At 35.0% G+C, this 15,630-nt stretch overlaps 1 protein-coding gene across 16 annotated transcripts in view; it reads left to right on the plus strand.

Moving 5' to 3' along the window:
* The window catches only part of TMEM232 (transmembrane protein 232), a 332,087-nt gene that overhangs the window by 1,906 nt on the left and 314,551 nt on the right, over nucleotides 1-15,630 (plus strand). For 3 of the 16 annotated variants that reach the window (XR_013532558.1, XM_054252078.2, XM_078365854.1), the window contains exons 1-2: nucleotides 2,252-2,869; nucleotides 3,451-3,564. The gene's annotated coding sequence lies outside the window, so the exon portion shown is untranslated. Of the gene's footprint in view, nucleotides 1-2,244; nucleotides 2,870-3,450; nucleotides 3,565-4,701; nucleotides 4,756-8,546; nucleotides 8,573-15,630 lie in introns of those variants that run through there. The other 13 variants (XM_054252068.2, XM_054252076.2, XM_054252073.2 and 10 more) reach the window with 9 other exon arrangements.

The following is a 15,630-nucleotide window of genomic DNA, read 5'->3' on the forward strand; positions in this document are numbered from 1 at the left end:
TTGTTTCTGTACTTTTAATATAAAAAACAGTGGCATCTCACAATTTCACATCCACGTGAGTGGAGAGGATGAATTATTGAAAGGAGAGCAGCTGGGTGGCCAGTTGAGGGGGAAAGCAAGGCAATAAGAGCCCTACTTACTCTGAAAGTAAATCTGTAATACACTGCATTTTTCTTTAGTTTTCCAATATTAAATGTTGGAAGAAATAAGAAAATAATAAGTGAATGCCTTTTAAACAGTGAGTTGAAAAGCTTTCTAAGAGTACAGCAAAGTCAAAAGCCATTTAGGAAGTCAGTAAAATACTACAATCAATATGACTGTATAAAAGTTATATTTCTGTATAGTAAAATTTAAAATATAATAATCACAATTGAAAGACAAATCACAAACTGAAAAATGACATTTTAACATGGTTTAAATAATGCATATACACAAAAAGTTCATGCCAATGAATAAAAGCAAATCAGAAATATGAGCAAAAGACATGTAGAGGCAATTCATGCAAAAAATGTAAATAGATAATTTTCATATAAAAATGTTCTTTACTAATTGGAAAAAGGTAAATCTTAATAAAAATTATCTTTCACCTATTAAGACGTTTAAAAGGGAAAATGCACATTGTCTTTCCAGGTGAGAAGGAAGTAGCTTTCATTAATTTCTGAAGTGACATAAAACATAACTGTCTGATGGAAAGCAGTATGGCATTAGGCATCAAAAACTTATTAAAATAACCATATTTTTTGACTGCTCAATCTTAGAAAACAAATATAGAAGTTTTTTACATGTTTCTGGCATGTATAATATACATATGTTTATGCCATGATTGCTCATAATAAGAAAAAATAAACAGAATGTAAATACCAAGTAATTATTATTGACTAACAATTTATTGTTAGAATTATATATCCATACAGTTGTTTAACCAAAATATATTTATTAAGCACCTATCTTGTGTCAGATACTGTTTTAAGCAAAGAGAATAGAGTGATAAATAAGCCAGACAAAGTGCTTGCATTGTTGGAACTGACATTCTAGTTTAGGGAGACAAATAACAGGTAAATATCTCCTGTCAAATATGATGTAATGTCAAATAATGACATGATTATATTTAAAAAGTCTAAGTAATAAAGAAAGCTTTTTTAGAACAAGGAAGTCCTCTCTGAAGAAGTGTCCTTTGAGCAGATAACTGAATGAAGTGAGGGAGTGAGACATTTGTGAATATGTGGGAAAAGTTTTCCAGGCAGTGCTGAGCAAGTGAAAAGCCCTGATAGCAAACTAGGTAGCCAGTGAGCAAGATGAAAGTGGTAGGACATGAGAGCTGAAAGGAGACCAGGTGCCAGATCTCGCAAAGCGTTGTTAGTGGTGAACAAAATTTAGGTTTTTTGGGAGTAGAGAAGTAATGTGACTGTACTGATATTTTACAAGAATCCACCTGGCTTCTGTATTGGCAAGGGTGAAGCCTTCCACCTATTAAAGGCAAGCAGCTCAGGCAAAAGATAGCAATAATTTAATCTAGAGTGATAGTGTAACGGAGATGAGAAGAGCTTAGAAAGAAGATGTTTATAGGTTACATCAGAGATGAATGTTAAATGTCATGAAAATATTCATGTTCAATTTAAAACATGTACAGTATGATCTTATGTTTTTAAAATATTAAAGATACACAATAGAAAGATGTGCTAAAATGGTAGTATTAAGTTATGTCTGAGCATGGATTTGCATAGTTTTTAAAAATTGTCATTATTATTTTATTTATTTTTGAGATGGAGTCTTGCTCTGCCGCCCAGGCTGGAGTGCAGTGGCACGATCTTGGCCCCCTGCAACCTCTGTCTCCCAGGCTTAAGTGATTCTCCTGCCTCAGCTTTCCAAGTAGCTGGTACTACAGGCACATGCCACCATACCCAGCTAATTTTTTTTGTGTTTTTAGTAGAGATAGGGTTTCACCATGTTAGCTGGAAGGGTCTCGATCTCCTGATTTTGTGATTCACCTGCCTTGGCCTCCAAAAGTGCTGGAATTACAGGCATGAGATGTTGTGACTGGCCTTATTTTTTTGCTCTTAAAAAAAATTTTAACTTTTTTTCTAAGAAGAAAAATTATTTTAGGAAAAAAATTAATAGAGAAAGTTTAGTTTTGGGCAGACACAGAAATAAATATCTTTTTACATTACCAAATCTGTTTATATTATCTAATCTGTAGTCTCTAGTGTACTATGAAAGTTCCGTCATCCTATATTTATCCAAAATATTTCTAAAATAATTATGCTGACATTGTGCAGAGTTTATTGCTTCATACTAGTTTGAGAAACTCATAACACAGAAATTAAAATGTGAATTTATAAAGTTGTCAATGCATTTTATGAAAATAATACAGCATTTGTATTAGTTTCTATTGTGGCACAATGAATTATCCCCATAACAAATCAAGCAGCTTAAAACAACATTTATTATTTCATAGTTTCTGTAGTTTAGGAATTTCAGAGTGGCTTCGCTGGATAGTTCTGTGCTAGGTTTCTCAGAGGTTGCAGTTAAGATTTCTACTTGGGATGCAGTCATTTTAGACTTGACTGGGTTTGATTAGGGCTGGAGGATCCCCTTCTAAGATCTCTTACTCAGACAGCTGTAGAAAAAGTGTCTATTTCTTACTGATTGCTGTTAATGAGATTTCAATTCCTTGCCACATGAAGTTCATAGACATCTTGAGTGTCTTTATGACATAATAGCTGGGAGGCAGACAGACAGCAAGGAGGAAGCACAATGTCGTTTATGACCTAATCACACCTCATCACTTCTGCCATGTTCTGTTTTTGGAAGAGAGTCACTAAGTCCAACCCCACACTTAAAGGGAAAGAGGATTTGACTATCTTTTGAAGTGAGGATTATCAAACAATAGCATTTATATAGTAAAATGACTAAAATATTAAATTACTATATAACAATTAATGGGTAGAGGATATTATTAGGCACCAAAATTAACAAGGCAATTTTTAACTCAAATAACAGAATAATATAGTTTTTTAAAACTTTTTCCTTAGTAACTAGGTTTAAAGAATTAACTTTCCTTGAAAATAATGATATGATAGAAATATGTATAAACCCTCAAAGAGGTTAATACATATTTTTGAAAGTCCAGTTGTTATTATTATGGTTGAGTTGAAATGCAAATGAAGAGTAGCAGACTGTTTCGACAGTTTTTAAGAATTGGCACAGAATGCTATGGCCACAGCCAACAAAAGTGCCTGTACAGAGCAAGCTAGTCATTCATTTATTTTAACATTTTGCTCAGAAGTTCTGATGCTAAATAAATTCAGCTCATAGGATAAAATAAAAATCACCTATATTTTTTATTCAAGAAGTTACTCAGCAACATATATTAAGCACCTATTATGTGTAAATCACTGTGTTAGGTACTGTAATACAACTATACACTATTCTATCTTTTTTTGGAGACAGGGTATCACTGTTTTGCCAAGGCTGGTCTTGAACTCCTGGGCTCAAGCGATCTGCCCACCTCGATCTTCCTCCAAAGTGCTGGGATTACAGGCGTGAGCCACTATGCCCTGCCTGGTAAGTACTTTAAAAGGTGAAATTTAGTAATATTTTAAATATTTTATGTGTAAAATGACTTGAAATGGGCAATTGAAAAAATATTCTTCAAACAATACAGGTATTTTTGTTTTGTTTTTGTAAAATGATGTGATGTAACAGTCCACTGTGGTGCTTTGATCTTGATTACATTGTTAGGAAAGTTAGGCAAAGCACATTCAATATCTAAATACACCTCTAGTGGATTTTTGTAGGTCGAATGACCATTTTAATATCATTTGACTTTTAAAAAAATTTATATTACTTTCAGGTGTACATGCGCAGTTTTAATATGTAGGTAAATTTATGTCACAGAGGTTTGTTGTATAAGTTATTTTGTCACCCATTAAGCCTAGTACCCAATAGTTTTTTTTCTGCCCCCTCCCTCCTCCCACCCTTCACCCTCAAGTTGGCCTCTGTGTCTGTTGTTCCCTCTTTGTGTCTCTGTGTTCTTATTATTTAGCTCTCAATTATAAGTGAGAATGTAGTATTTGGTTTTCTACTCCTGCATTAGTTTGCTAAGGATAACGGCCTCTAGCTCCATCCCTGTTCCTGCGAAGGACATGATCTTGCTCTTTTTCGTGGCTGATAGTATTCTGTGGTGTACATGTACCACATTTAAGGGCATTGATGGACATTTACGTTGATTCTATGTCTTTGATATTGTGAATAGTGGTGCAATGAAAATAAATGTGCATTGTCTTTATTGTAGAATGATTTATATTCCTTTGGTTATATACCTAGTATTGGGATTTCTGGGTCAAATGATAGTTCTGTTTTTAGCTCTTTGAGGAACCACCACACTGCTGTCCACAATGGTTGAACTAATTTACACTCCCAGGCAACAGTGGTTTTTAAATGTGAGGACATGAGATTTGGAGGGGCTGGGGTAGAATGATCTGGTTTGGCTGCATCCCCACTCTAATCTAAATTTGAATTGTATGTCCCGGAATTCCTATGTGTTGTGGGAGGAACCCAGGGGGAGTAATTGAATCATGGGGACTGGTCTTTTCTGTGCTAGTGTTGTGTTGGTGAATAAATCTCATAAGATCTAATGGGTTTCTCAGGGGTTTCTGCTTTTGCTTCCTCCTCATTTTTCTCTTGCTGCCACCATGTAAGAAATGCCTTTCACCTCCTGCCATGATTCTGAGGCCTCCCCAGCTAGGTGGAACTGTAAGTCCAATTAAACCTGTTTTTTTTCCAAGTTTTGGATATGTTTTTATTAGAAGGGTGAAAATGAACTAATACAGTATTGAATGGAAATTATTTGCAATTAAGTTATACATTCCTTGGCAAACCTAAACTGATGTCACAGAATATTAAAAATAGTAAGATATTGTCATCTAGAAAGTTGTTAAATCAAAATCAAAATGAATGTTAATTCTAATGCAGCAGTTCAAACTGATAAATATTTTTTCATGGCTATATTTTTTTCCTATGATTCACTTTTGATGTCAGTTTGTTTTCCCTGGAAAAAAACTGATTTTCCCTGGAAAATCAATTCTGATCTAAGAAGCTAATTGAGCATTATGGACTACTTTGAATCATGGAAGTAAAGATCCTAATAGCCTTGATTCCAATCAGCTGGAGGACTGAAGCTTAAGGTTTGAGAAAAATGATTAAAGAAAATATAATTCTTATTTTAAATTGCTTAACTTACTATAATAGTTTCATCTCTTTCCTAACTTTTTAGTGAGCACTCACTATGTAGATCTCTCTAGGTAATATTTTGGTAAGTACTATAAGTCCTTATCTTTAGAAGGTTTCCTTAGCATTCTGAGTGCTCTTATATAGCACTTATCCTTAGAAAGATGCTAAGTTATCCTGAAAGAGACAAAGATTATTGTGTTGGAAGGCTTCTAGAATGAGGTGTCTTCCAAGTTGAATGTGTCACTTTGGTTGAAGATAACAGAAACTCAATTTGTTACTTTAAAAAGGAGATTTATTGACAGGATAATCAGAGTTTATAGAATTGATAGAAGTCTGGAAGACTAGGATTGAAATGGACAGGAAAAAAAAATGCTGTTCTGGAGGACTGTGAAGTAGGAGGTACCACAGCTGTCTTTTGGCAGGAAAATCTGTAAGGGTGCTACTATCATTGCCCAGGGCACATTATTGCTATTTTCATCTTGATCTTATTTGCTAAAAAATAAAAATCTTATATAAATAGGAGATATTTATATAAGGAATATCTCTTTATATAAACAGGACATATTTATATAAGGAAGAATTCACAAATATATATATATTATATGCACAATATATATTTTTAGCTTTTGATGTATTGAATATATATAATGGATATATTTTTTGAACTTTCTCTTTCGAAGTACAAAAGGGTATTCATACTCAGATAGCTATACATACACACACACACAGACACAGTATGTATATATATATACTATATAGTATCTATGTACATGTAGATACTCTATACATATACATATAGATACTGTATGTGTACATATATATACTATATATATACTATATACTAGAAGATACATACATATTATATAGTATATATATACATATAGATACTATGCATATATATAGACTTAGACTCTTGGGCACCTCCCAAGAGTCTAAGCAGTCCACCCTGGAACAGCCACCAGGTTATTTGATAGGGAAGTGTTTTCCTGGGGAAGATAAAGAAGGGGGAACTTTCTTATTACTATGAATAAGGATACTCATTTGGACTCACTTAACTCCATATGTTACTTTAAACAGGAGATTTATTGACAGAATAATCAGGGTTTATAGAATTGATAGAAGGCTGGAAGAACAGGATTGAAATTGACAGGAAAAAAAAATGCTGTTCTGGAGGACCAAGAAGTAGGAGGTACTACAACTGTCTTTTGGCAGGAAAATCTGGAAGGGTGCTGCTGCCATTGCCCAGGGCACAGTTATTGCTGTTTTCATCTCGATCTTATTTGCTAGAAATTCAAAATCTCAAATTCAAAAGAACAGACTTTACATATCCTTTCGTGGTTGGTGAAATTGTATCTTTTAAATTTTTATTTATTTAGTATGAAGACTCTTTTGGACTTCAAAAGAAAGTTGAAAAGATTTATCTAATATATTATATATATTCAATATATCAAAAGTTCAAAAACGCTTCCCTATCAAATGACCTGGTAGCTGTTCCAGGGTGGACCGCTTAGACTCTTGGGAGGGGCCCAAGAGTCTAATTCTATATATATATAGTATCTATATGTATATAGATACTATATAGTATGTATGTATCTTCTAGTATATAGTATATATATATATATAGTATCTATATGTATATATGCAGTATCTATAGGTATATGTTTATAGTATCTATATGTACATAGATACTATATAGTATCTATATATATTTTTTTGTGTGTGTGAATTCTTCCTTATGTAAACATCTCCTGTTGTCTTTACTGTAGAATCTATATGGGTGACTTTTTTCTCTAAATGCACTATAGTTTCAATTGATTTTTATATTATGGAGAAGAATTTTTTATTTGGCCTTCCTTGTATTCCTTTTTAATTCAATCTTCATTTTATTATGAATAGCCTGGTTAACAGTTTGTATTTTTTATGCTTTTAACACTTTACTAGATCTCTTGAAATTAAAACAAGCAAGCCACCAGGCCATTATTAAATACCAAAGTCTTTTCATTTTCATTTTATCTGGATTATGGCAAGTGCTTTTGATAGTCTAAGATTTTTTTCTCTAACATATATAGTTTATAGCCTTTGTCAATTTCAGTTTTTGTTATTATCTTTAACTTACAGATTTTCTAGGAGTGATATGTTTCAGAGAAGCCTGGGATGAAATATTGTAATTTCTGTTTGAAATATAAAAATGCAATCAAAAAAACAACAAAAAATATTTATTTGGTAGTTTTTATAAACAAACTTAATTCTGAATAGAGGTATTTCAAGTTAACTTTTTTTCGAAATTCTAATTTTTTAAGGCAGTTCATTTTGCAGGACAGTCCTTGTACATTACATTTGTTTTTTTTTTTTTTTTTTTTTTTGAGACAGTCTCACTCTGTCGCCCAGGCTGGGGTGCAGTGGCATGATCTTGGCTCACTGCAACCTTCGCCTCCTGAGTTCAAGCAATTCTCCTGCCTTAACCTCCTGAGCAGCGGAGATTACAGGCACGTGCCCTCGTGCCTGGCTAATTTTTGTATTTTTAGTAGAGATGGGGTTTCACCATGTTAGCCAGGCTGGTTTCGAACTCCTGACCTCGCGATCTGTCCACCTCAGCCTCCCAAAGTGCTGAGATTACAGGCGTGAGCCACTGCATATGGCCTACATTTGAATTTTATCATAAATGCTCTTCTCCATTATTCCATATAGTGTTTTACACTGGTGAACATTAGTAAAATATGTTGCTTGTCAGTAGACATAGGAATTCTACAAGGGTTTTTAAAGGACTCAGATAATTCTATTGCATAGTACCTTTAAAAAATAGGCCTTTTTTTGTGTGTGTTTAAATTCGCCCTCTGGTGGTTAGTATATAGCACAACATTCTAGGTGCTTTGTTTACTCACTGACGGGTGCTGAAGACACCGGCTGCTCCAAACCCTCTATGTAAAAAAGAGCTTACGAACAGCAATTTGATTAAAAGAAATAGCTACTTTTGGTATGACAAGCATGCTGATTTGTTTTCGGGGAGTGGCATTAAGACATTGAGGAGACATTTAAGCCCTGTCAAGCCACTTCTTGCTGCGGCTTCTGACAGGATGTGAAAGTATGTACAATATTTAAAACAAATCATTACTATATTTTTTTAAAACTTATAAAGGTTTTTCACACAACATTGCATTTATTCTTCCGAAATTGAACACAAATGTGGTGCAGACGGTTCTGGGCAGGTGGAAATTCACTTATAAATCCTGATTGGCTAAGCCCTGGTCACGAGACTGTAAAAGAGCACTCCGTCTCTCAGAGCGACTCCCACAGCGTCGTTAGCAACCAGCCTTGGTTCCCAGCGGCCCACGGCGCAGCGGTGAGTGATTAAGAGGTCCTGCTTCTGATGACTTGGGTGTTAAGATTATTGTCACGTTCCCAGGGCAATTGGAAGATCCACAAAGATCCGCACAGGGGAATACGGGAATACGGAGCCTCCTTTCTTAGGGTCCCATAGCTTTGTTAGAAGAAACTTCTCCTACTCGCACCCCTAGGCCAGACTTGCCGTCTGGGCCCCTCCTAAGTCTAAGCGGTCCACCTGGAACAGCCGCCAGGTCAATTGATTGGGAAGCTTTTTGCTGGCGAGAATAAAGGAGGTGGGAAGTTTCTTACTGCTATGAATAGGGAAATTCATTTAATCTCCTTTGGACTCACTTGTCCTGGGGAAATCCTGAATTCAGAAGACCAGTCTTCATACATCCTTCTGTGATTGGTGAAATTGCACCTTTTAAATATTTATTTAGTATGAAGACTCTTTTGGACTTCAAAAGAGAAAGTTCAAAAATTTGGCACCGTGCGTGTGTGTGTGTGTGTGTGTGTGTGTGTGAGAGAGAGAGAGAGAGAGAGAGAGAGAGAGATAGGAGGGAGGGAGGGAGAGAGAGAGAGAGGAGTACATTGCAGATACATAATAAAACAACTTTTAAAAGCCGTTAATCTTGAGAAAAATATCCAACTTGTCTATTAGGAAATATTTTTAGAAGGGGATAAAACTGTAGCAGGAGTCTCTTATTTACTTTACCATGTTAACAGTATGTCTTAACAAATCCTATCATTTGGTATTCAGATGATTTGCTTCTTCAGGTTAGAGTCTAAATCTTGTATTCTCTAATGCATGTTACCTTTCCGAAGTCTTGATATAATTTTAATGTTATCTGTTTTTCAGAAAATTTCTTTTAAAGTATATGTTTTCAACCTTATTTTAACTGGAGCTTTAAAAAATGCATGAAGAATTAATAGTAAAACTAAAAAAAAAATATGGGTCTGTGCTAGGTTGCAGATGAACTGCCAAGCACCCAGGCAGACTGCTGGAGCCATTGCATGAGTTGAAACATTTCTCTTTAAAGTATAAACATTCTTGGTTGGGCAATCCACATACATACTTGATTCAAGGTAGCAGATTTTTATTTCACTGAGACCTATTCTGCATGAACCCTTATGATCTTAATGAGTAGTGCTATATTCTTGCTGAACATCTGATTCATTATCAGAATCATTCATTGTCATGATAAATTTGATGAGTGTTCCTGTCTTGAAGTTCGTTGTCCATCCAGAGCTCCTGGTAAAGTGTCTGCTCACAAATGCTTAATATTTTCCAAAATGTGTCCTGTATGTAATTCTAGGATATGATGATCTAAAGGTTTCTCTAGTCAATACATTTAGAAAAAACTACATGTCACACTGCTACTCAGAGAGATTTACAGTATATATGAGCATGTTAACACTGAGAAATCTTAGTGTATGCAAACCTACTTAATTTTGTCTAATCCAGTGGTTTCCCAAAGTTATTTCACAACAGAAAGCTTTTCAAGGTAATTTCATCCCAAGAAACTGTATTTTACAGGTTGTATTTTAGAAATTAGTGTTCTAAACTATGTATCACACTTTTTATTTTTGCTTATGTTGCCATAAAAGCAGTGAATTCATTTCTTTAAAATGTTTCCTACTGACTCATTATAATAGCAAAGAAAATAAATCTCTTTTAAAGATATACCACCTTAGTAAATTATTTTATTTCTCTTACTTTCATTGCATTTGCAAGAGCAGTATAATCACTTGCTAAATCTGTATTTACTTTAGGATTACTGGATTCTTACTACAACGTGACAAGTTTTTTTGGTGAAACCATATTTTTAACATTGTAATATTTATTATGTAGCAAGTGCTCTATACCTATTTGGTGAAAAAATAAATAAAAGATAATTGATTTTTCTTTTAGATAGCAAGGTGACTATTCTATCACCATTCTTAAGTCTATCATCCAGGGAGGTAAAATAAATTGAGAAGGGACAAGGAAGAAGGTACTGTGCCTCTATCATGAAAGTGAGCTTTACCAACATCCCCTACTAAGCTTTAGCTAGAGCTCATAGTTGCAAAGAAAGTTTCAGGATAAATGTTTTTTAGCCAAGGACTTTGCTGCTCCCAATAAAATTAGGGTTGCTTTAATAAAACAATGGAAGAGTGAGTATTGGATAGGAAACTAGTGGTACCAAGAGATAATAACAGTCCCAAGGAGTATAGATGATAACGTATATAGGGAAAGTCGTGTAAACAGAAGTAATACTTTACTAATAGCTAACAGTCTATACAGATTTTGAGATTTGCAGGATATTCACTTAGCATCTAATTTAAACATAATGGTACACATGGATAACCTCAGTAGGCCCCCAAATATAAACAACTTGTGAACAACATGCTAGCCAAGAAGTAACCATGATTTACTATATTTGAACTCCATTACATTGATAAAAAAAATAATAGATATTTCAACAAACAGAAAAACACACAACCTCACTTGTCTCTTGTATTTGAGGTATGTTTCTGATTGAACACATAGTCTTTAAGTTATGTGTCAGCTGGTCTAATGCCTTAAAGGAATTTCAATTAAAAACAATAACCACTGCCAAAACTCACAAAGGAGAAACTAGATAATCTGAATAGATATAAAACTATTAAAGAAATGGATCAATAATTAATAGCATTCCAAAACAGAAAGTACCAGGCCCAGATAGGTTCAGTGGTGGATTTTACCAAACATTTAAGGAAGAAATTTTATCAATTATCTACAAGCTTCTTTCAGAAGATAGAAGAATAGGAAATACTTCCTAACTCATTCTGTGAGGACAGCATTATCCTAATACCAAAATAAGACAGACATTATAAGAAAATAAAACTACAGACCAATATCTCTTATGAAAATATATTAAAATAGCCTCAACAAAATATTAGAAACTTGCATTCAACAGTATATAAAGAGAATTAACTCTGTGTCTACTTCTGCTTCTGGATTTGTTCAATTTCACTAACATACAGACAGATACGCAAACAAAAAATACTATGGCTGTGGTAGCCAGCCTCTAAGATGCTCCCAATAATCTTTGCCTATTGACATTCATACAGTTTTGTAGTCCCTACTGAGATTGAATCATAGCCAATCTGTATGAGCAATAAAATGTGGTGGTAGTAAAGTAATGACACAGGCTTTGCAAGGCTAGGTGTAAAGGTATTGAAGCTTTCATCTTGGTTTCTTGGATTGTTCTCTCTGGCGGAAGCCAGTATCCATGAGATCACAGGAGAAGCTCTGAGGAGACACCCACGTGAAGAGCAACTGAGGCCCGCTACAACAGCCAGTGTTAACTTGACAGCCATATAGTGAATGAACCATTCTAGAAGTGAAGCCTACAATCCTACTTGTCTATTAGATGACTACAATCCTAGTCAGATCTTTAGGTGATTGAAACCCCTAGCTGACTGACTCAACCTGCAGCTGCCATTTGACCACAGCTTCATGAGAAACCCTGAGCCAGCTATACTTAGCCATGCCACTAACAAATTCCTAATCCAGAGAAACTGTGAGAGATAATAAATGGTTATTATTATTTTAAGGCAGTTCGTTTTGGAGTAATTTGTTATACAAATTAGATAATTAATACAATAGCTAAGCATTTCGTGGGGTTTTTTTCTAAAGATATAGGGGAAAAGGTGATTTCATTGTATACTAACTTTTATTTCTGCCATGTCCTTTTTTCTCTCATTCTGTCTTCCATTTCTACCCCACCACATCTCTGTCTTCTGCAGCCTCCCACTTAACCCCCAATCCTGACAGACAATGTTTTATGTAATATCAGTGAAATATCACCCTGGCATTCAGCTCTCCAATGGTTTCACTGCTGCAGAAACAATATTTTTATGTGTTTTAAGATGTGATTTTAACTATCAGGGACAGTGCCACCTGCTAGGCAACATCTGTAAATGCATAGATGTGCTTCTGCTTCTCTGCCATACTGCCTCTTCTGAGATTTCTAAGCCACCCTGGGATTCTGATGAATAAAATTATATTTCTCCTCTTGTTTTAAACTATGTCTTCCTTATTCGGAGGTCTAATGTACAATACTGGTAAAAATGGAGCTGCTCTGGTCAAACAGTCTAGGGAAGCAGTCCCGCCCCTCTTACTTCCCAAACACACACACACACACACACACACTATACAAACTCACACATATGGTAGCTTATGAGTCATTTCTGTGGAACATAGTTTGAAATTCAAAATTTGAGATCAGTATTTCTCAAGGCAGGAGAGGTTGTGATACTGTCATCTTGAGAGCAACAGTTCTTAATTATAAGGTACTCTCTCAGAATTGAGGAATATGTTTAGCAACCCTGGACCCTGGGTACTGAATGTCCTTTTTCAGAACTTTAGATATTATGACAAATAGAAGCACATCCATGCATTTCTAGATGTTACCTAGAAGGAAGTACTTCCCATGATAGAATCACTTCTTAAAACACACACACACAAAAGGTTTCTGCAGCAGCCAGACCATTAGCTGAATGCCAGGGCTACACTTTATTGGCGTCACATGAAATCTATCAGTGTTTGTTGTAATGTCGTATGTTTATATTGAGTGTGAAAGATTGCCCCATGAAACTGTTTATTATTTTTACCTTCAGGAGGCTATTCATTACATTAAATTCTATCTTTCTTATAATGGCTTTGGAACAATTGTCATATAACTTTACTGGGAATAACTTCTTCCCCTGCAACTGGTTTGTTTTTAATCAGATAGACAGGCACAGTAAATTGTAGCTTTGAACATTTTTTTAAAGATGAATGTATATTATACTTTTAGCAAGTGACTATATGTGAATTTCTGGCATGGATTTTGTATGTTGATCTCACTGTATCTCCCTTACTTTCTAACCCTACTTCATTCTTACCTACTTTTTGCCAGTTTAAAGTTTAATTTTCTCTTATATTTATTTTTGGAACTTATCTGAAAGACCTTTGTAAATGACCGTGCATCAATAATTGAGCATGCATAAATGTAGAGTGGTATATTAATAGGAAGAAGTATAATATAGCACAAAACATTCAGTCAAGATTCAAGTCCAGAAAGTGTATAGATTTTATCTGAAGTAATTTGGAATAAATTTAGTTGAAAGCAAGCTGTTCTATGTGAGAAGCTGGGCCAAATGTTGATTTGGACAAAAGTGAATGTAGTAAAGTGGGAAGAAAATCTTGAAGGCTGGCATCAAAATAACTCTTAAACAGTGCACTATTATAGAAATTTCCACTTGAGTCATGACTCATTCCATCTTCCCTCCAAACTCAACATGAGGTAAGCTGAACTTGGTGCAGATGTGGCCAAGATGATGGGACTCCCTCTCCCCTAAGCTTCCAATCAAGAGTTACTGTATCTTACTAGTAGGGGCAGTCTGCCAGCATTTCTAATTCCTCTTCAACTCCAAATTTAAAAGACTAATTTCCTGGTGCTTGTGGCTGAGAGGTTGGGGGCTCTCTTACTTTACCCAGTCTTCACGCATAAGAAGGAGGCTTTATATTACGTTCAGTAAGATAAGAATATTGAAACCTTAATTCCCCTTGTTGCAGCTCATTATGGGAGAGAGGTTTCACAAGAGAAGACATAAGCCAAGAAGATTGAAAGCTACTGCCCTGCCCAGCTCCTAGAATAGTGGCTTGGAGAATTTGCCCAGGGAAAATGGCAGTCTAAGAAAAAAACTCTGAAATCATCCCCAAAGAAACTAACTTTAGTTGAAACATAAGGTTTAAGCCTAATGCTGCTCTTGAAAATAATAGCTCCTCTAAATTAAGAGCAACAAGCTAAACTGCAGGACATCTAGTTTACCAGAGAGAACCAGAACAAGGGACAACTAATAAGAGTCCTCAAAACTGTCTCCGCTTGAATTTAATTGAATCAGACTGCTGAACAATTTATACTCTAGGGCATTTAAAAAAACAATAGAGTAATTAGTTGATAATTATTGGATACCAACGGGCTGGCATGTAACACAGAATGAGGCACACAGCTTAACAGAGAGAGGAGAGAAAAAGATGATCAAAGAGAGCCTTGCCAAATTCACTGTCATCCCAAGGTGACAGTTTGAATGTCCATGGTTGTACCCTCTGCAGAGTGGCATCAAAAGCTTCACAGAGTGAAAAAATATATAATTTACTAAAATATCCTAGCCAAGTCACAAAACAAACAAACAATAACAAAGCCCAGAAGAGGGAGGAAGCAAATCTGTACCCAGAATTGCTACAATATATGCCCTAAAATAATTGATTTTGAACAAAAAATTATAAGACATCTAAAGAAGCAGGAAAGTGTGACTAATATACAGGTGGGGAAAGAGCTGCAAAAAGTTCATGGAAAATGGACCAGATGTCAGATTTGTTAAAGACTTTGAAGTAGCCATTGTAAATATGTCCAGAGAACTAAAGGAAACCATGTTTACGGAGATAAAGGAAGATCTGAGCACAATATCTCATCAAATAGAGAACGTCAATAAAGAGAAAAGATCGAAATTTTATGCACACTCATAAATATATAAGCATGTGTGTGTATATATATATATGTACACACACACACAGAATCATGTGCTGCATAGCATTTCAGTCAAAGATGATTGCATATATGACAGTGGTCCCATAAGACTATCATGGCAAACCATAAAGCCTGGGTGTGTACTAGACTCTACTATCTAGGTTTGTGTAAGTAGATGCTTTGATTTTTGCACAATGGCAAAATCGCCTAACAACTCATTTCTAAGAACATATCTCCATCATCAAGTGACACATAACTATATAAATGAACTATATTTCGTGAACTGAATGGAAATTCTGGAGTTGAAATTTATTAGAGGGTCTCAATTATAGATTTGAACTGGCAGGCTAAATAATCAGTGTCCTTGAAGATAGAATAATAGAGTTGAGTGCAATCCAAAGAAAAGAGAAAAAACAAAATGAAAAAACAGATGAATAGAACCCTTAGAAAAGTGTGGGACACCTTGAAGCACACCAACTTTCATGTAATGGGAGTGTTAGAAGGAGAAGAGAAAGAGAAAGGAGTAGAAGAAATA

The sequence above is a fragment of the Callithrix jacchus genome, chromosome 2, assembly GCF_049354715.1.
Source record: "Callithrix jacchus isolate 240 chromosome 2, calJac240_pri, whole genome shotgun sequence".
Lineage (NCBI taxonomy): Eukaryota > Metazoa > Chordata > Mammalia > Primates > Cebidae > Callithrix > Callithrix jacchus.